Genomic DNA, 20,341 nt, shown 5'->3' with positions numbered 1-20,341 from the left:
TTGGAAGGCAGAGTCCAATTGAGGTGAAGCTTGCCATGTGGAGGCGTCATGAGTCTGTCGTCCCTTGGGTTAGGACAATCAGATTTCCAATGGCCCATTTGTTGGCACAATGGGCATGGACTGGTAGGCTTTTTGGGATGGGGACATTGACGAGACCAATGGCCTTCTTGGCCACATTTAAAGCAAGGCCCCGGAGGGGGCTGTGGTCCAGAGGGCTTTATTGTGGCTGGCCTCAGGGCAGCTACCAAGGCTTGGGTCTGTAATTGTACCTTTTGTTGGAGACGGGCCTGTCGCCATTGTTCTTGAGCTTCCTCTCGGCCATTAAAAACTTTAAAAGCCATCTTTACCAGGTCGGCCATAGGGATTTGAGGACCATCTTTGGTCTTTTTTAGTTTTTTTTGAATATCAGGGGCTGATTGGGAAATAAAATAGGTGGCCAATACTGTGGCCCCGGCGGGAGTGGTAGGGTCTAGTCTGGTATACTGGGTAAGTGCCTCTGTGAGCCAGCTAAGGAAGGCTGCGGGGTTTTCATTGGGGTCCTGTATTATTTCTTGAAGTTTGTTAAAATTTACTGATTTGTTTGAGGTTGCCCTCATGCCTGCTAGTAGGCACTGGATCATCTGGTCCCGGCGCCGGTGACCATTGCCTGCATGTTGGTAGTTCCAATTGGGGTCGGCCGCCGGGACAGCATCGGCCCCTACAGGCATAGTGGGGTCGGTCATGTGGGTTTGGTCTGCATGTTCTCTGGCTGTGGCCTGGATACGCTTCCTCTCCTCAGGGGTGAGGGTAGAGGTGAGGATTACATGGATGTCATGCCATGTGAGACTGTAGGCTTGGGCAAGGTATTGGAATTCCTTAATGTATTGGGTGGGGTCAGCCGAGAATGACCCTAGCTGCTTTTCAATGGCAGATAAGTCTTGGAGGGAGAAGGGGACGTGAACGTGAACCAGACCTTTAGGTCCTGCCACCTCACGGAGAGGTAAGATGGCCGCTGGGGTCTTTTCGCTGGGAGGGGCCTGAGCACGAGTTTGGGATGATATGGGAGGCGAGGGCAGGATGGCTGGGGGTTGGGAGTATGGAGGGGGGCGAGGGCCAGTGGGCAGCGTGGCTAGATCCTCTAATGGGTCGGAGATTAGGGAAGTTGGTGAGGTTGGGGGGTTGTGGGCCGGCAAGGAGCATGCGTGCAGAGGGGCAGGAGGAACATAGGTTGGGGCGAGACCTGAGGTCCCAAAAGGCCATGACGTAGGGTATTTCTTCCCATTTTCCCCGCAGATGGCAGATGTTGTCCAGATCGGTTAAGATTTGGTATTGTAAAGACCCCTCAGGTGGGTTTGAGAATCATTATCTAATTTGTACTGAGGCCAGACTACAGTGCAAAGGCGGATGAGTCTGTTACAACAAAGTTCGCCTTGTAAGCCCAGGAGCCAGAAGTTTTTTAACAGACATTGGAGGGGGGTAAGAGATCCAGGCAGTTTAGACTCGTTACTCCCCATTGGCGTGGCAGGGCAAAGTGTCCCTCGCGCTGCAATAAGGGGCTAGTGGCGTGCGGGCCTTGCGGCGGGCGGAGGAAAGGAGACTGACTTGCGAGACGTCTGTAGTGGGTGTCAGCTGTAGTTAGAGGAGGGAAGGAGGGGTCTGTCCTACTTACCCGCTCCTGTAGGCGCTTAGGAGTAGGGTGGTTGGCGTCTGGCTTGGCGAGGAGGGAGTTCAGACAAGGGAAGCGAGCTACTACCTCTCCCCGGGTTTCGGCACCAAATGTTAGGGTCAGGCATAAGGCAGGGTAAAGATAAGAGTCAGAGGCTAAAAAAATTTTAGCAGTCAAAGACTTTATCGGGAACTAAGGTCTGGGGCGAGGTTCCATGACTCAGGGAGAGAGAGAGGAGTCAGGGAAGTCGTGCCCAGGTGTGGTGGGGTGGGGTTTTTAAGCTGCAGCGGTTCCGGGTTTAGGTCCAGGTGGGCCTTTTTCGCGTCAGGTCGTGCTGTCACCCAGTGATTGGTCGACCTCCATTCTGGCACGCTACTAGGGGCTTTTCGTTGGGTTGTGCTGGCAAGATGGCCATCCCCTCCACTGTGGTTCCAAGGACATCCTAACAATAATGACATATGTTTGATATATTTTTAGTTAAAAACATGTTTTATTTTCCCTTTTGATATCTTTTTTTTTTAATGTTTTAAAATATTTATTTATTTATTAGAAAGAGAGAGAGGAGAGAGAGAGAGAACAAGCAGAGGAGGGGCAGAGAGAGAGGGAGACACAGAATCTAAAGCAGGCTCCAGGCTTTGGGCTGTCAGCTCAAAGCCCAAGCAGGATGCAAACCCAGGAACCATGAGATAATGACCCGAGGTGAAGTTGGACACGTAACCAACTGAGCCACCCAGGCGCCCCTTTTGATGTCTTCTTTGACCCATGAGTTATTTAAAGGGTGTTACTTTGTTTCCAAATATTTGGGCAATTTTTAGATAGCTCTGTAGTTGACTTCTAATTCCATTCCATGTGGCCAGATAACATGCTTTCTGTAACTTGATCCTTATATCCTATTGATGAGCTGATCTCTTTATCCATTAGTATTCTTTTTTAAATCCCTGTTAATATTCTCTGCCCTGAAGTCAACATTATTTGAAATTAATAGTCACAACCAAGTTTTTAGTGTAGTATTTGCATAGTGTCTCTTTTTCTATCCTTTTGTTTTGACCTATTTATGTCTTCATTATTTATAGTTGATTTCTTATAGGCAGGAAATAGTTGTGTCTTGTGGTTTTACCTAATCTCATCATCTCTGCCTCTCAGAGCATTCAGACTACTTTATTTAATGTAGATTATTTGTATGTTTAAGTTTAAATCACTGATCTTGTTCTTTGTTTTCTTCTATCTGCTCTTCATTCCTTTTTTTCCTCACTTCGCTTGGATTAAGTTTTACAATTCTAGCATATCTTATTTGGCTTGTTAATTGTAACTTTCTTATAGTTCTTATTTTGCTTTAGAGTATACAGTACACATCTTGAAGGTAACAGTCTATCTGACAGTAATATTATGCTGCTTCATGTACAGTTTAAAATCTTATAGTAATGTACTTCTATTTCTCCCTCTTTGGTCTCTGTGCTATTGTTGTTATATATTTTACTCCTTCATTTGTTGTATACACCTCAAACCACACTATTATTATTTTTGCTTTAGAAGTCAACTATCTTTTTAAGAGAATTGAATTATCAGAAAAACTTACATATTTTCCACATAATACCACATCCAGGATTCTTATTCCTTGGTATAGATCCATTTTTCCACTGGGTATCATTTTCCTTATGTCTAAAGGACTTCCTTTAACATTTCTTGTGGTGTAGGTCTGCTGGTGATGAATTATTCTAATAGTTTTATGTCAAATGATGTGTGTATTCTGCCTTCAGTTTTAAAAGATATTTTTGTTGGGTATAGAATTATGGTGTACAGTTTTTGTCTTTCAGCTGTGAAAAGATGTGCCACTACTTCTCATTTGCATTATTTCTAGTGTGAAATCTGCTAATATCCTCATCTTTGTTCCTTTGTACCTAATGAGACTTTTTCCTCTGGCAACGTTTTTCATTTTGTAAGAATATATATATTTTATATATATATATACATATATATATAAAATATATGTATTATTATGTATTATATTATGTATTATATTATATTATATTATATTATAATATATAATATTCCTTAATGCAGTTTTTTCATATTTCTTGTGTTTGGTGTTTGGTGAACTTTTTGGATCTGTGAGTTTATATATACTTTTATCAACTTTGGGATTTTTTTCCATTAGTTCTTATAAATGTTGTAATATTTTTTTCTATCTCCCAACCTCTCTCTCCTTTCTTTCAGAAACTGCAGTTAAATATACTTTATACCCACATACTTTACACCTACAACTCCCAGTCCTGTGTGGTCTCTGGCGACTGTTTCTTTGAATCCTTTTGAGTATTTCCCTTGCTTCAGAGAATTTTCTCAGAAGCCTGTGGTATCAGTACTCTGCTGAATATTCAAGTTCTCTCTCTGTATAGCTGTCCTCTCTGGTAAACTGCTCTGTGAACTCTAGCTACTTTTTCTCACAACTGTGTCTCCTTAACTCTGGGCATCATGGCATCAGCTAGGCCCCATCTGGGCTTCTCCTCCCTAGTTTTGTTTTGTTGTGTTTTTTAGTTTAATAATTCATCCTATATGTGATTCTCATAGGGATCAAACTATTCTTAGAATGGGAATTTGTTTCCTTTGAAGAAAGCATGAAACTAATTCTTTGGTCACCTAAAAATTTTAAAGTAACTTTAATTATACACAATTAGTATAGGGCTTATAACAAATATCTGGCCATTTAATAAATGAATCATTTCAAATTATATAAAAGTAAGATTTGGCATCTGAAGACCTGAGCTTCAGTCCCGGCTCTATCATTTATAAATGATATGACCTTGAACAAGTTGCTAAACCTCTCTGACCCTCAGTTTCCAAAAGTCTAAGGTGACAGCTTTCCCTGCTGATATGTAGTTATGAAGTTTATATGAGATAAGTTATATGCGAAATAAGATAAGAAATGTATTTTGCACTTTTGGACTCTTCCTAACGTTAATATTTGGGTTTTTAGAGTATCAGTTGAGGAAAAGGATCTCATATAGATCACAATATGCAAAAAAAATACTCATTACAAATAAATTACATATGAGTAACTATTGCAGAAGCTTACAGATGAAAGTAAACCTTATGCATGCTTTTTATCTCAGTGCTACAACAACACATTTTGGCAATATGACATATATAGCTTCTAACTTGAAAAGTATCTTTAAGACTTCAATCCTCTTATAAACATATATTTTGGTAAAGCACTTTTTTCCTGTTTTGTGCTCAATTTTTAATTTTCTCACATGTCCAATATCTCTTCTTTTTTATTGATAATTATATCTTATTTCCAATATTTCTTATATAGGATTTTGAGAGGAGCCACGTGTGTGTGTGTGTGTGTGTGTGTGTGGCATTGATTTTTTGCCTGTATTTGTGTCAATATGTTAGAGTCAATAAACAATATAATACAAACTTGCTCATATACTAAAAGTATGGACATATTATAGTCCTAATTCTTACACAAAGTTCAAGGCATAATTGATACTTCACGGACTGCAAAATGGCATGAGAGGTGCACTTTTATATTTACAGTTATTATTCCATTGCCAACAAGTACAAGTAATCTTGGCTTTTGTAGCATAGAAAAACTACACTATAGTAAAATGTTCATTTCCTTTGATTCTTTCCTTAAGAGTCAGAAAATGAAATTAAACAAGGAAAGATAAAAGTAAATAATTAAAAATGAGGGAATTTAAGAAAGACTAAATACATAAAGCTTCCCTTGTACATAACATAAATTTGAAATACAATTTTTTGAAAAATGGGGGGAGATATTTTAAGACATATTGAAGTCCCCATTTAGTTTGATTAGAGTTAGTGATACATTCAAACCTAACTTTGTTCTTTTGACAACAAAAAATTCTTGAACACTGCATACTTATATCTGTAACATATTCTCTCCCCCTGTACTGGACTGTGAGAAATTCTCTCCATAAACTCTCTTCCCAAACTGTGGTTTGGAACCACTTCCAGTAGGATAACATTGTGCCAGTGAAACTCGAGGGTTCTTCTCACTTCTGATCTTTTTGCAGTTGTGGAGTGATGGTGGGGGTCCAGAGCTGATGACCAAGAAAGAATTCTTGAGACATTGGCACAAAAAGGTGGTTTTATTAAAGCATGGGGGCAAGACCTGTGGGCAGAAAGAGTGACACTGGGGCTGTAAGGAGTGACTGATTGTGCACTATGGAGTTGGGGGAGGTAGAGGCAGAAGAGAGGTTTCCATAAGGACTTTCATGTGCTAAAGAGGACTCCTGACATAAGGATGCTTAGCTGTTGTCAAGCTCTGTTGTTTTTCCCTCTAGCAAAGCATTAACATTAGGACAGTAGGGAGTTCCTAGAGAAATGTTATACTCTGCCTGTCTCAAGTATTTGTCAGTGGGCTGCAGGTTATAAAGAAATTTAGTTTTATCTACATTTTCTTCTTGTTCCCCACATCACTATGGAGGGTAGGGTGACGTTAGGGCTCCAGGAAACTGAGTCTACAGGTTTCTGGAGATAGCCTTTTTTTTTCTTGTAAATCATTAAAACAGTTGCAAACTGATGGAGACTGTGTCCTGCATGACTGTGATCTCTATCAGTTAACCATTTGTTTTTCCCTTTCCTTTGTTCTTAGGCACTAGCAGTGCCTGAGGAATATCACACATATCCCACCTTGGGGGATAGGGAGTGTGAGGGGGTGTTAGCTTTTCCTTTGCCCTCAGCTTGTCTTTGGCTCCTTCATCAATCTGAGACACTATGAGGACCAGAGGAGAGTCCCGCCTCACCCCTTTTTGAGGGGACTTCTTTTATAGCACTTAATATACTTGACAGTTCTTTGTTATGTTGATCACTCTTTGAGCAAGAAAAATTACTTCTCAGGCCTTCCCCAGTCACCTAAGCTTCATGACTTAAAGTGGGAGGCAGTCTCTGTTGTGCACTGAATGCTTGTGTCCTCCTTCCCTCCCTTCCTCCCCCAGATTCATAGATTGGAGTTCCTTGCCCTCAAAGTGATGGTATTAGGAGAGAGAGGTAATTAGATCATGAGTGCAGGGCCCAGATGAATGGGATCAGTGCTCATATTGTAAGAGACTGAAGATAGATGACCTCTCTCTCTCAGCCTTGCGAGTACATAGTGAGACGGCAGCTGTCTACAAGCAGGGCAGTGAGCTCTCACCAGACACCAGATCTGTCTCCAGAACTGTGAGAAATCAAGTGTACGTTGTTTAAGCCACCCAGTCTATTATATTTTTGTCATAGCAGACCAAACCAAGACATCCTCCTGGACCTCTTACTCAGTATCCTCTTCTCTCTATACTTTTCACATTTTTCTCTATAGAGTGGGCTTATTTCCAAATTACCTAAAAGAATTAGATTATGACCTTTCCTTCTTCCCTATTTTACATCTCTTTTGCAGAAAAGGTCTCAGTCTCACAGGAGGAAGCATGACTATCCAAACAAACTTCGATGACAAAAGTATGTTGTTTTCATAAAGTAGCCATGCTGTTTTTATGCCTTTGGCTTCCATTTAGTTTTCCACTTATACGTGATCTAAAGTGGATTGTCTTGAGTTATTTTAAGAAAAATACCAATATATTAATCTCCTCTGACTAAATGAACTGTTAATACAAGCCTTGAAATGGAACATTAAGCTATATAAATACTTAAAAGGCATACCTCTTACCTTCCTTAATGGCAATGAATTTTCTTTAGAAAATCTAATGTTGAATTTTGCAGTTTTTAGTGAGGTCTTGTTGATTTTGTCTTGGGACTTAAGTCCCAATTAGTCATATTTAAAATAATTTACAATATTAACCATCTATTCCTTTACTAGTTTAAAGAGCAGAGCCCCTTGCCCACTTCCTTTCCGAAGTTGCTTTCTGTTCATGAAATAATTAATATCATGTCTGGGACAGGAAGTGGAGAACACCTGGTTGGCTTCTTGTCTGGCATATGCTTAGTGCTCATTAATTTTAAGTCAATAGATTTTTATTGAGCACGTACTTTGTGCCAAATGCAAGAAATGTCTGTCTCAGAGGAAGCCAGTTCTTACCATAGAATCTGATAACTGCCTCAGCGCATTGGGGGTACAAAACAAGAGTTGTCACAAGCTCTTAATTTTATTACCAGAAATAAACTTGATTCTGTCATGTATAATTAGGCATGTGAAATCAAAGCTTCTTCACAGGAACTTGTCTTAATCAAAATAGGGAGGCATTATTCAACAATTCTCTGTAAAATGAATACTAATTTCTGTATTCCTTATAATATCCTTTTCTGGGTTTGTTTTCACGTTTCTGATTGATCTTTCCTGGGCTCCAAGCACTTCAGACTTCCTTGCCTGGGGCTGTCCATCAGGTAGTTAATGATCTGTAAGCAGTATTTTATATAAGTAGTTTTCAAACAACTTACTGACCCTTTGATGTGATAGTATGTTGAAAACCCAATATGTAAAGTAATTTAACATAAATTCTCCAAAAATAAATGTTTTCCTGAAGCTTTAAGATTAAATTCTAAAACTTCCAGGAAAAAAAATTGTATGTCAGCTGTGCTCTTCATTATGAGACAATGAAAGAACTCTTTGGAATGTTCTTAGGGGAAGTAGGTTTCAAGTCTTTGCTAAATATCTTAAATAGGAAATAAATATATTTGCTTCACCTAAGCTCATAAATACTGTGTCACATACAATGGCAACTTTACTTAAAACCTCTTCTAAAGAGTCTCTTGAATTACAGAGGAGTTTAAAACCTGATTAAATAACGAAAGATGGAGAAATCTTTGCAAGGTTTTTTGTTTGTTTGTTGGTTTGTTTTTAGGCCTATAATTTAAGCTTATACCTTTGGGTGGAAACATTTACATGAAAATGTTGACGTTTTCAGTAGTCATTTACACTCTTATGTCTAACACAACATTCCCCTTCTTCTCAAATTCCCCGTTTCCTAAGGGATATCCCAGTTCAGGAGGTATGAGAAAAAAACATCTAGAAGAATTTTATGAGCTTTACTGGTTGGTGATGGCATGAAATCTCATAAATTTCTATTTTTTACTTCTTTTATTAGCAACTCTTCCTGCACAGAAGTAAAAATTGCTGGTCTTCCTGATTTTTAATTGTAATTATTATTATCTTAGCTCAATTATTTTGTCGATTGTAGGTTATTTCATAAATCTATTGAGTTTTTTGTATCAATATATAATTGTGTTACAATATTTTTCCCTAAAAGTTTTATTAACGACTTTATACATACATATATATATATATATATATATATACACATATATGTGTGTGTATATATATATATGTGTGTGTATATATATATATATATATATATATATATATATGTATATAGTTTATTTCTAATGTTATTGCTGAGGGCTTTTTTTTTTTCAATATAGCAATAAATGGAATGGAGGGAGATTGGTAATTTTTGCCTTGTCCGAGGCTATGGTGGTGCGTGTGTGTGCGCGCGTGCACCACGTGCATACACGCGCTAATTTGACGCATGCTATAGAAAGAAAAGTGAAGAAACAATGTCAGATTTCAAGTACAGTGATATTCTAAAATCGAAGCTACTTTACAAGAAGTCAGAAGTGTTTAATAAAACAAACCCTGAACATCTTCATTAATCAAACCAAGTGTGGCTGCCTGTGTGTGCAGCTGCATGGCAAAAATACCTCAGCCCCCAACTTCTTTTTATCCTAAACCAGTTGGAGGTTGATGAGGCAGACTCTAGGCGAAGCTGTAAATCCTGTGAAATTTCTTTGCCCTCATTTTTTCTGCCTTTTTTCCTCCTCTGCACCACCAGCCCCCTGTCTTTCTATTCTTCTCAGGCTTCCTGCTCCTTAATCCAAACAGGAAAGGCTCTCATAATGACCCATTTATACCTATTGATTGGCTGATTACACCACTACTGAAATGCCTTCACACTGAAGCATTACCTCAACCAGCCTTTTATCTCTGATTGTAGGAGAGGCTGATTCTTTGTTAGAAAAATTTTGTTTTCCTCTGCAAACTGGTGAGGAGATTGTTTTTGGAGAGTAAGGTAGGAGGAGGCCCTTTGGAGCCCCTGAAATCACAGTTGTTCTAGTCAAGCAAATTTAATTTAGAGTTTATGATGTTTTCAGCTGTCCGAGCAGATGCTCTACAGTAAGCCCTATAGAAGAAAAATTGTATTGGACACTTGTTTAAAAGTGGCAAGGAAGACTTTATTCAAGACTATGGCAAAAGGATGGAAAGAATGAACTCAAAAAAAGGCAGGGGGATTTTTAAATAGTGGGGTCAATTGGTGGAAGAGTATTCAAGGACAATTTGGGGAGACTGGTCAATGTGATTATCTGGGGCCATCTGTGTCTGCTAATTGGTGAATATCAAAGTTAGCCTCCTAACCTGTCACAGAGACTGGGAGACAGAAGCTCTGTCTTCCTTGATGGTTGCATTTCAAAGGAATGTCTCCAGGGTCCTTGAGAAAGATATTCTTGGGTTATAAAATGGGCAAAAGTCTGGGAAAAGATTTACATTTCAAAGAGGCAGAGAAAGAATCTACAAGTGCATATTTTCTAAAGTAAGTTTTGTAAGAAAAGGGAGGTCAGAGATATACAGTCTGGGCAAAGCCTGTCTCAGGTTCAGTCAGGCTGAGGAGAACCGTAAGATCATCTTGGCCATCCACTTTCCACACTCTTCCCCTTTCTAACACCACCTACAAGCTCTCCAGCCTGCTGAAGAACATTATAAAATGTTTGGTTCTTACTGCATTGACTGTAGTTGACCTGATATCCCTGTATTATTAGTTTCTTGCATTTATGATACATGCTCTGCCCTCACAGAGGTATGTGTGTTAGCATTTATCCTACCTCAACCTTATGTGCCTTCTCTCCCAATTTTAATCTAATTTCTGCCATTTGTTCCATATGCCCTCTGGCTTGGAATCACATACATTATGTTCTGGGATACTTGACATTGTTTTCGTTTGCATTTAATGATTTTACATATTGTAACTTTCTGTATTTGATGTCCTCAAACACACCTCTGAACACAATGTTATTTATACCTCCAGTTACAAGGTTTTGTCTAAAATCGACATAGTACTGGGCTGCATGCCTTCGTGAATAGAGATGTTATCATATTGGGGGTTAATATCTGTAGTCACAAAACAAAAGAAAAGAAGATGTCATAGATGCAGAGCAAGAGGAAACCACCTGTGTTGTATCTGGGAGGCTTCAAGCCCAGCCAATATAATCTAGGCTTTTCAGAGAAAACATGTGGCTGAGTTTTCAGAGTGCAAAAATCCCTATGCCCATGTAGGAAAACCTGTTCCCTATCAATTGACTTTAGTCTCTTCTATGATGAGGGAGTGTGGGGCAAGCTGAGGGCAAAGTACAGGCTAACGGCATTCCCCCTACCCCCCCCCCCCCCCAGGTGGAATATGTGTGATATTCCTCGGATACTCCTGGCTACCCAAGAACAAAGGAAAGGGGTTTAAGTGCTTGCCTGGTGATGTGGGGAACCAAGGTAAATGAAAAATTAAATTCCCTTCCTGCCCACAGCCCATTGACAAGTCCTTGAAACTGGCAGAGTGACCTCCTTCCAGGAGCTCAGATGCCTCACTGATGACACTTGGCTAGGGGCCAAAGAGAATCTTAGCTTAACATTATCCCAACCCCCAGGATCCTGTAAGTCTACTTTAATATATAAAACTTCCTTTGGAAACTTCCTTTATCTGAACTCCCCCAAGATATATGCTGGCAATCATAGTCCAAGTTTATGGCCTCTGATACAGATCTGAAGGGTCTCATGACTAAAGTTTTACTAAATGATAATAAATGGTGTTTTCCTAACACCAGCTGCCCCCTCAAGGTCTTGGAAACCTTGCTTTCAAAATTCCCTAAAGACCTACTCTATCCCTAACCCCCTTCCAAACTGAGTGCATGTAATCAGTTACCCGTCATAACCCCAGTGCAGCTCTTTCTGCCCATGGGTCCTGTCCCAATGCTTTAATAAAATTACCTTTTTGCACCAAAAACATCTTCAAAAATTCTTTCTTGGCTGTCAGCTCCAAACCCCGCACCATCACCCCAAAACTTCATCACTAGGATTTTAGTCTCCCCCGCCCCCAATCCCAATGCGAGACTCCATAGGACATAATGACCCAGATCAGCACATTTTCAAAAGCCTGGGTATTTAGGCTAGAATAACACCATAGTTAGCAAGGGCAGGCTTTAGCAGAACAGTTCAGAGGGAGCGTTGGCAGTGATTATATGTTCCAGTTTGCATCCACACAGCTGCAGTTAACACCTATTATTCCAATATAATCATTAATAGCAAATCTATTTACTTTTCAAATGGCTCCTGACGTGGATCATAAATTATATGGTCACTGGAGCTTGTTCACTCCATGTACTGATCCCTTCTGAGGGTCCTCTACCAGCATGTACTGAAGGTGCGTCTCCTTATTCAGTCATGCTTTCAGGTGTGCAATTATTGGATTACATTTTCTCATTCTCTCTGTCTCTCACACATATACACATATTCACATGATGGACACCACTACTCCAAGGGAAAAAAGGTGCTTTTTAGACTGACTACCTTTTAAGTGTAATTTGAGGAAAAAAATGTCTTAAATGCAACATGATATGAAAGGATACCTGCTCACAGTGAACAAACACCTTTACATTACGTTGTAAAGCACAATTCATTCTCCATTGGGACTCACTGCTTTGTGTTTTCAAAAGACAGAAATGTGGTGGTGACCATTTATTACAGAAAAATTGGCCAAAGCTTTGAAAACATAACTCTCCCCCGCCCCCACCTTTTTAACTAATCACATTTTAAAGCAAGTTACCCTCTCTTGTCAGACTCTGTAAGCAAAGGGGAACTAGTACGATGATTTATTTTCCTTTCTTGGTCTGCAGCTAGTTCTAAGAGGCAGATACGAGGTGGATGGTCAACAAGAGGGTTATTCTTCCAGTTTCAAGAGGACTTTGGCATTCACATTTCCCAAAAGCAGAAATTGAAGCTTAGAGCAATTACCTAGTTTGTTCAACACACAGCTAATGAACAAGAGGACTGGGGCTTAACTCCAGGTTGATCTAATTCCACAACCTGTGTCCTGAACCAGCCCCCTATACTGCCTTTCCCTGTCATATTTCAATGTTATCTTCTCCATGAGGGCAGGGACTTTGGCTTCCCTGTGTTTGGCAAATCACAGGTGTTTGTAAATATATGAATGACTAAAGTCACACATGAGAGGGAGAGGGAATAAGAACAAAAGATGGCATCTGAGGGAGGCACAGTGTTGGATGTGTATGTTCACAAGTCATCATGAGGACGCTCACTGAGAGTCCTGGGTGAGAACCAGAGCAGCACCGGCGGATGGATATAATGAGGTAGCAAGGTTTAAGAGCGGGGGTTTGGCAGTGGAACTGTTTGGCAGTTGAGTAGCTTCCTTGCCCCTCAGAGATAGTGTGGGGCAGTGGTCAAGGTGTGAGCTTCAAATTCAGTTAAGCCTAACGTAGAGCCCTTTAAAATATCTCCAAAAATCCAGTATAGAAGTAACCATTTTACATTCAGGATCCCATTTCATCCTCACAACAGTTTTATGAGGTAGATACTGCTATTCCTATGTTATCACCGAGTCCCTTGAGACTTTGGAGTGAAATAACTTGAGCAAAAATCATACACAAGAGGTCACCTTTCCAATTTGGGTCTGTCTGACACTAGAGAATGAACTCTCAGGGGGCTTCATGAGAATACCATAACCACCAAGGCAGGATGTTACCATGAACACCAGTGTCCCTCTCACTCCCCATGGATGACACTACCTCCTCCTTGTCCACAGGTGTTAAGCAAAATGTCATTTCTATCAGTGGCAATCATTTACAGAATACTTGCTGTGGCCAAATGCTGTTGCGCGCACTTTAGATACATTAATTAAGTCCTCAGAACAGTGCTATGGGCCGACTCTATGGTTGTGCCTTATTTTACAGAAGAGGAAACTGAGATGAGGTTACTTAACCTGTCAAAAATGATGCAGGAAGTAAATGGCAGAGCTGGAATTGGAACCCATATAGCTTGGCTCCAGAATCTGTGTTTTCATAATTACTACTTAACTATGTTACCTACCGACTCTCAAAGAGGTAACTTGCTGAGGACTAGATCCTTACATTAGCTTCACTTAAAACCATTGCCACCTGTGTACCTCTCCTCCTGAGGAATGTTCTCACAAGGATAATAGGAGTCTCTGGATTAGTAATAATGATGATAATAACAGCCAATGATCACTGAGCACTGTCTTTGTGCTGGACACGGTGTTAAGAGCCTTCCCTATTCTTAATCTTCTCAACAATAATGTGAAGTTAGCTTATTATTTTTGGTGTACAGATGAGGAAACTGAAGCTTGAATGTTACTTTGCTCAGTCACACAGCTACTGACAGCTGTGGAAAACCTGGCATCTGTCTGATTTTTCCCTTGAACATCCCAGAAGCTCTGCTGCCTCCCACAGAGGGGTGTTTTAGCTTTTGATTCATTAATTAGTTTTGCTGGGTGGTGTCCATTTTAAGCTGCCCAGGAGGGCATGTTATTATATGTGTGCACTTCACCCTCAGGAGAAAAAGGCAAATTATTAAAAGAACAACAGAACACCAGAGACCTCTTCAAGAATTCCTGGGATGCCAGTCAGTATACGTTGTACATATTTCACACTATGTCTTGGTGTTTGTTTTTTGTTTGTTTGGGTTTTTCTTTCTTTTCGTTTTGCATCTGTATAAAGCTATACTCCAACACACCTGAGAACTGAATGCTTATGATCATGGCGAAGATTAATATAAATGATATTTAGGAGATACTGTTTAAAAAAAGCAAGATAAGTGGGGGGCATCTGGGTGGCTCAGTCAGTTGAGCATCTGACTTCAGGTCATGATCTCACAGTTTGTGAGTTTGAGCCCCACATTGAGCTTGTTGCTGTCAGCAGAGAGCCTGCTTTGGATCCTCTGTCCCCCTTTCTCTGTCCCTGTCCTGCTTGTGCTCTCTCTCACAAAAATAAGTAAACATTCAAAAAAAATTAAAAAAAAAAGGCAAGGTAAGTGTTTTAGAAAGTTTTATATGAGAGGGTGCTTGGGTGGCTCAGTTGGTTAGGCATCTGACTTCAGCTCAGGTCATGATCTGAGGCAGGGTTCATGAGTTTCAGCCCTGCATTGAGTTCTCTGTCCACTTCGGATCATCTGTCTCCCTCTGTCTCAAAAATAAATATTAAAAAAAGTTTTATATTAGAAATATTTCAATATAGCATTCTAGATAGTATATGTGGTATGGTTAAATGTACTCATGTAAGCAAAACACAAATATGTACCTCTTTGTATTGTTAATAAGAAGGTACATAAAGTTATAGAAATTTAAAATCAGAGATAACATAGAGATCATCTAGTCTAGATCAGGAAACTAAGTGAGGCTAATGTTGCTGACTTGACATGTCAACTTTCAGGCATCTCACAAAATTCAGATAAAGCATCACCTTCTTTAAAAATTATTCCCTCGGGGCACCTGGATGGCTCAGTCAGTCAAGTGTCCGACTTCGGTTTAGGTCATGGTCTCATGGTGTCATGATCTCACGGTTCGTGGGTTTGAGCCCTGCGTCGGGCTCTGTGCTGACAGCTCAGGGCCTGGAGCCCACTTTGGATTCTGTGTCCCTTCTCTCTCTCTGCCCTTCCCCTGCTCACACTCTGTCTCTCTCAAAAATAAATAAACATTAAAAAAAAAATTCCCTACTCTTCTTCACAAATTATTTCCTATTTCATTTCTCATGCCTGCCCCTCATTGGGTGGGATTGTTTTTTTTTTTTTTTTTTTTTTTTAAAAACTCTTAGTACATTCTATGGCTCCTGGTGTCATGGCCCCTTTATCCTTTATTTTCTTTTTGTATACACGATGCCCTCCCTCTATGGCCTGCTGAGCTCCATGAAAACAGGTAGAGTTTTTCCTTTGGTCTGTATTCTGGGGAGACAGCACAATGCCTGGCACTGAGTCAGTGTTGGATGCGTCTTCAGTGTGTGAATGAGTTGGCAGAGCTCTCTTGGTTAGTTAGTCATGGAGTACAAATGAGGATGTAGATTTTCCAACTCACCAACCAGTGATCCTCTCACTATACTTTGCTACTTCTCTATTCTAATTTGAATTTCACATCATTAATGAATTCTAAAGTCATTTTTTAAAAGGACATTTTCAGAAGCTATCAACAGCAACAAAAAGCTTAACTGATAGCAGTGTAAATCCTTATCCAGTGAATAGGTAGTACGGCATGTAATTTCTCAAAAGTTACTGGCATCTTTCTTCTAAAAACTGAAAAAAAGCCTCATCTAGTCTTCCTTAATAATTTGACTTAAGATTTATATCCTTTTGATCTAGAGTGACACTCACAACCTGGATGTTCCATATTGAAATTGCTGAAGTGTAGAGGAAAGATAATCTAAATTTGCTTTTCATGTCAATCACTGGGAACAAAGCAAATCTGTGTGTGAGAACAGATTTTGTTGGAAGGCAAAGATTTTGTTCATTCTTGAGTGTTACTGATTTCTTCTGCTTATAGGTGTCTTGCTGGCTTCAAAGAATACCCCATATGTAGAAAACCTCTTAGTATACTGAAGGGTATAGAATTATGAATCTGCAAAATTAGATAAAGGAAACAGTAAAACAGTAAAAGTTTTCCTTCTCTTAGGTGATAATTATTTCCTAAAATTAAAAGACTTTAGTGCCTCTATCCCTCTGATTTGTACATATAGCACACCATAGATTACATTTTTAGAGAGGAGAAGATACTGAGAGATCCTTCTAATTTTGTAGTTGAGGAAACTGAAATCCAAATAATTGAGTTTTCAAAGAATTGTCCTGACCAATTTGGAACCAAAATCAAGGTTTTGGGGGGAAGGACAGAAAGTCATAATCCTCAGGTGAATAAGTTTTCATTGACTACATTGGAGGTTTCTTCTGTTATATACCAATACTATTGGTTGAGATACTTTTAGCTGACTTTACACGTTTTTTTCCCATTACCATGATTATTCCCATTCCCATGATATTAAATCATCTGTCATCATAGCCAACTTCCTTATTTTACAGATAACTTGTTACTTCAGGAGATAACTGATTTACCAAAGATTAAATAGTTCATGGTAGTGCTATAAATAGAAACTAGGACTTTCCATCTCCCAATCCAGGGCTCACTGAGTGTATCTCTCCCCCTGAAACCCTACTTGGCTCTCTAGTAGAACAAATTAAGCACACATACACACACCACCACAAAATGACAAGGTCAAATGTTTTTACAATTTCTAGTAAGTTCATCTAAGCATGCATTTGGAAAAATGATTCAATTTACTGTTTTTTTCTCTTTTGAGAACTCTTATAGTAAATCATCTATTTATTCATTTATTCATCAAGCATATTGATTTTTCTATTATGGATCTCAAACTGTGCCTCAAGCTGGGGATTCAGAGATGAATAATCATGAATTTGGGTCTCACAATTTAGTAGAGAAAAACAGAGATATAAAAAGTAAATATAGAACACTGTTACAGGTATTGCAGAAAAAGTAAGAAAATGTTATTCAGAGGACAGAGTGGTTCAGTCTACCTGAGGAGTTAACAGCTTCAAAGAGTAGATGTTGTGATGTTCTGAGTTTGAAAGAAGGGGTAGAGGTTTCCTGGAGATAAAAAGTGGGGCAAGGATTCAAGAGTGATAGGTAGCCTGAGCAAAGATATAATAATAAGATTCTAAAAATAGTTTATAGGATTTTAGTGGGGTGTGCAACAAGAGTGCCTATGAAATTGTGGCTGGAGGATGGACCATTGGAAAAATGCTTGGGCTGTGCCAAGAGTATGACTGTATCCTACAAAAAAAAAAATGAAGAGCTAGGAATAGTTTACACTCTGGGCTTAGTTTTAAGGAGATCTACTGTAATATAATGCATATGTTTATGGCTGTGTAAGGGAACAAGTTAGCAAATAGGGAGACCAGTCCTGGCCCCTGATGGTTATGCAAGGAAAAGATGCTAAAGGTGCTTAAGCCAAGTCAGTAGAAGTGAAGTTGTGGAAGGGGTAGAAATTAAGGAGTACAGAGGCAGAATGAGAGGAATGTGGTGAACAGAGATGTGGGGGTTAGGTAATGGAAGTCAGATTGAATGGAAAATTAAGACAGCCGAGTTCTAATTATGGATCTTCCACTCTCTAGCTCTGTGATCTTGCGCTAGTGAATATTGTAGATGTTTTCTAACCATCAATTTCCTTTTTGTAAAATGGCAAGGTAGGATTTTATCTCTATTTTTCTTTAAGTCTCTACAAATTGATGGTTCTCTCTTAGATACTTGTATTATATAAATAGAATCAAGGATCTAAGTAAGGTCATCTTAGCCTCTATAATAATTATAGCTAACATTTATTCTTCATCAAAATATAAGCATCGTTATGAATGTCGACTCAGTGGATCCTCATTACAACCCTTTATGGTAGATGATATTATAATTACCATTTTACAGATGAGTAGCTGAAGCATAGAGACTTGAAATAAATTTTTTAGATCATATCTTTTTGTTCTCTGTCAGTCCATTCAGGCTGCCTATAGCAAAATACCAGAGACTGGCCTATAAACAAGAGAAATTTATTGCTCACGGTTCTGGAGGCTAGAAGCCCAAGATCAGGGTGCCTGCATGGTATAGTGAGGACCCTTCTCGGGGATGCTGACTTCACTTTGTACCCTCACATTGCAAAAGGGGTGAGCTAGCTCTCGGGGGCTTCTTTTGTATCAGCAGTAAACTTAATCAACTTCCAAAGGTGTTACCTCTTTTTTTTTTTTTTTTTTTTAAGTTTTTTTTTTTTTCAACGTTTATTTATTTTTGGGACAGAGAGAGACATAGCATGAACGGGGGAGGGGCAGAGAGAGAGGGAGACACAGAATCGGAAACAGGCTCCAGGCTCTGAGACATCAGCCCAGAGCCTGACGCGGGGCTCGAACTCACGGACCGCAAGATCGTGACCTGGCTGAAGTCGGACGCTTAACCGACTGCGCCACCCAGGCGCCCCAAAAGGTGTTACCTCTTAATACCATCACCTTGGGCATACCTTTTTTAACATTTGACTTTTGCAGGGACACAAACATTCAAAACACAGCACTGCTCTTTTGATTCACTGTATAAACTCCCTTAAGAAGCATTTGTGCTCTACCTGACTCTTTCCTATTTCCAATAATAGGAATATTATTGCATATTGGTTAATACTTGCTATTGTAACAGATACACCTCTAAATCTCAATGACTTAACACAGCTTCTTTCTTCTGCATGTGAAACCAGTTAGTGTCAGGGGCTGGATCTTTCCTTGATACAGTCATTCAGGGTCACAGGCTGATGGTAGCTCTTCAAGGTCACCTTTAGCACTGACATCTATATGAAAGAAGAGGGAGAGTGGCTGACAAAGTAGGTTTTTATAGACCTGGTTTTGAAGACATATAACTTCTGCCTATATTCCATGTGTCACATGCAAGAAAGAATAGAAAATGTAGTCAGTCTAGTTGTATGCCCAGAAGAAAAGAAAAAGAAGGCTTGGTGAACAGTTAGGCACTCTCTTTTGAAGCCGGGGCTTGAGCCTAGACCATCTGGCATCAGAATCCTCACCCAGGACTCCTGGGTGGCTCAGTAAGTTAAGCACCTGACTCTTGATTTTGGCTAAGATCATGATCTCACAGTTCTTGGGATCGAGCCCTGCATCAGGCTCTGCACTGACAGCATGGAGCCTGCTTGGGGTTGTTTCTCTTCCTCTCTCTCTCTGCCCCTCCCCTGCTAACACTCTCTGTCTCTTAAAAACAAATATCTAAAAAAAATCCTCACCCAAACCACTGTGCTATGTTACCTTTTGGATTTGATTGCTTTCATGGAATTGACAGTAATCAAACTGTTCTGTACATAAAACAATATAAGGATGCAGGTTGACTTTATAGTGCATATTATTCTGTGTAGTTAAGATTTGTGACTTCACACAGATAAGAAATATATTCAAAATATAAATTTCATAAACTCCCTTCTCAGTTTCTCATTAAGTTCAGTGAATTAATAGACTTAATTTATGTTAGTTTGAAGCAGTTAAAAAATCTTTTACTTTGACTTTCATTTTCTGATAGGTCTAATATATTGTACCCATTATAATGAAACAGTCATTTCATAAATTCCAAGAATTTTAGAATTGGAAGGAACTTTCAATTCTAAATTACCACTAAAACTAGTCTGATTTCTTCATTTTGCAGGAGAGGAAAGATACCCAGAGACCTAAATGACCTACTCCACATTACACTCTTCAGAGACAGAGAACTATTCATGAGAGCCCAAATATCCCAGCTTTCTTGTGCCTGCTTTTCTACTCATCATGTCATTTTCCTCAAGAAGCTCTTGGGCTGTGCTACCCTCCCTCCCAGGGACACTCACAGGAATATTATTAATCATAAAAGAACAGCATGACTCTTATAGTTTATAGGAATTGGGGATGTTCTGATTCTTCACATTTTTTAAATGTGTATGTAATTTGGGATTAAGCAGAAAATCTGCTTTTAAACGTTTGACATTAGAAACATTTAAAAAAGCACAACAGGCCATTTTCCTGTCTGAGCAATTCAAGATGGCCTCAGGGTCATGACTTGAAATGTCGAATTTTCATTATGAGGGAAATGTAGAAAGTGGATTGGGCAT

General features: G+C 39.5%; 1 protein-coding gene across 4 annotated transcripts in view; it reads left to right on the top strand.

Moving 5' to 3' along the window:
• The window catches only part of TAFA2 (TAFA chemokine like family member 2), a 495,541-nt gene that overhangs the window by 416,455 nt on the left and 58,745 nt on the right, over window positions 1–20,341 (top strand). The gene's annotated exons all lie outside the window — the stretch shown is intronic.

This window comes from Leopardus geoffroyi, chromosome B4 (assembly GCF_018350155.1).
Source record: "Leopardus geoffroyi isolate Oge1 chromosome B4, O.geoffroyi_Oge1_pat1.0, whole genome shotgun sequence".
Lineage (NCBI taxonomy): Eukaryota > Metazoa > Chordata > Mammalia > Carnivora > Felidae > Leopardus > Leopardus geoffroyi.
The sequence above is the reverse complement of the archived record's forward strand: the minus strand, read 5'-3'. Positions and strand labels throughout refer to the sequence as shown.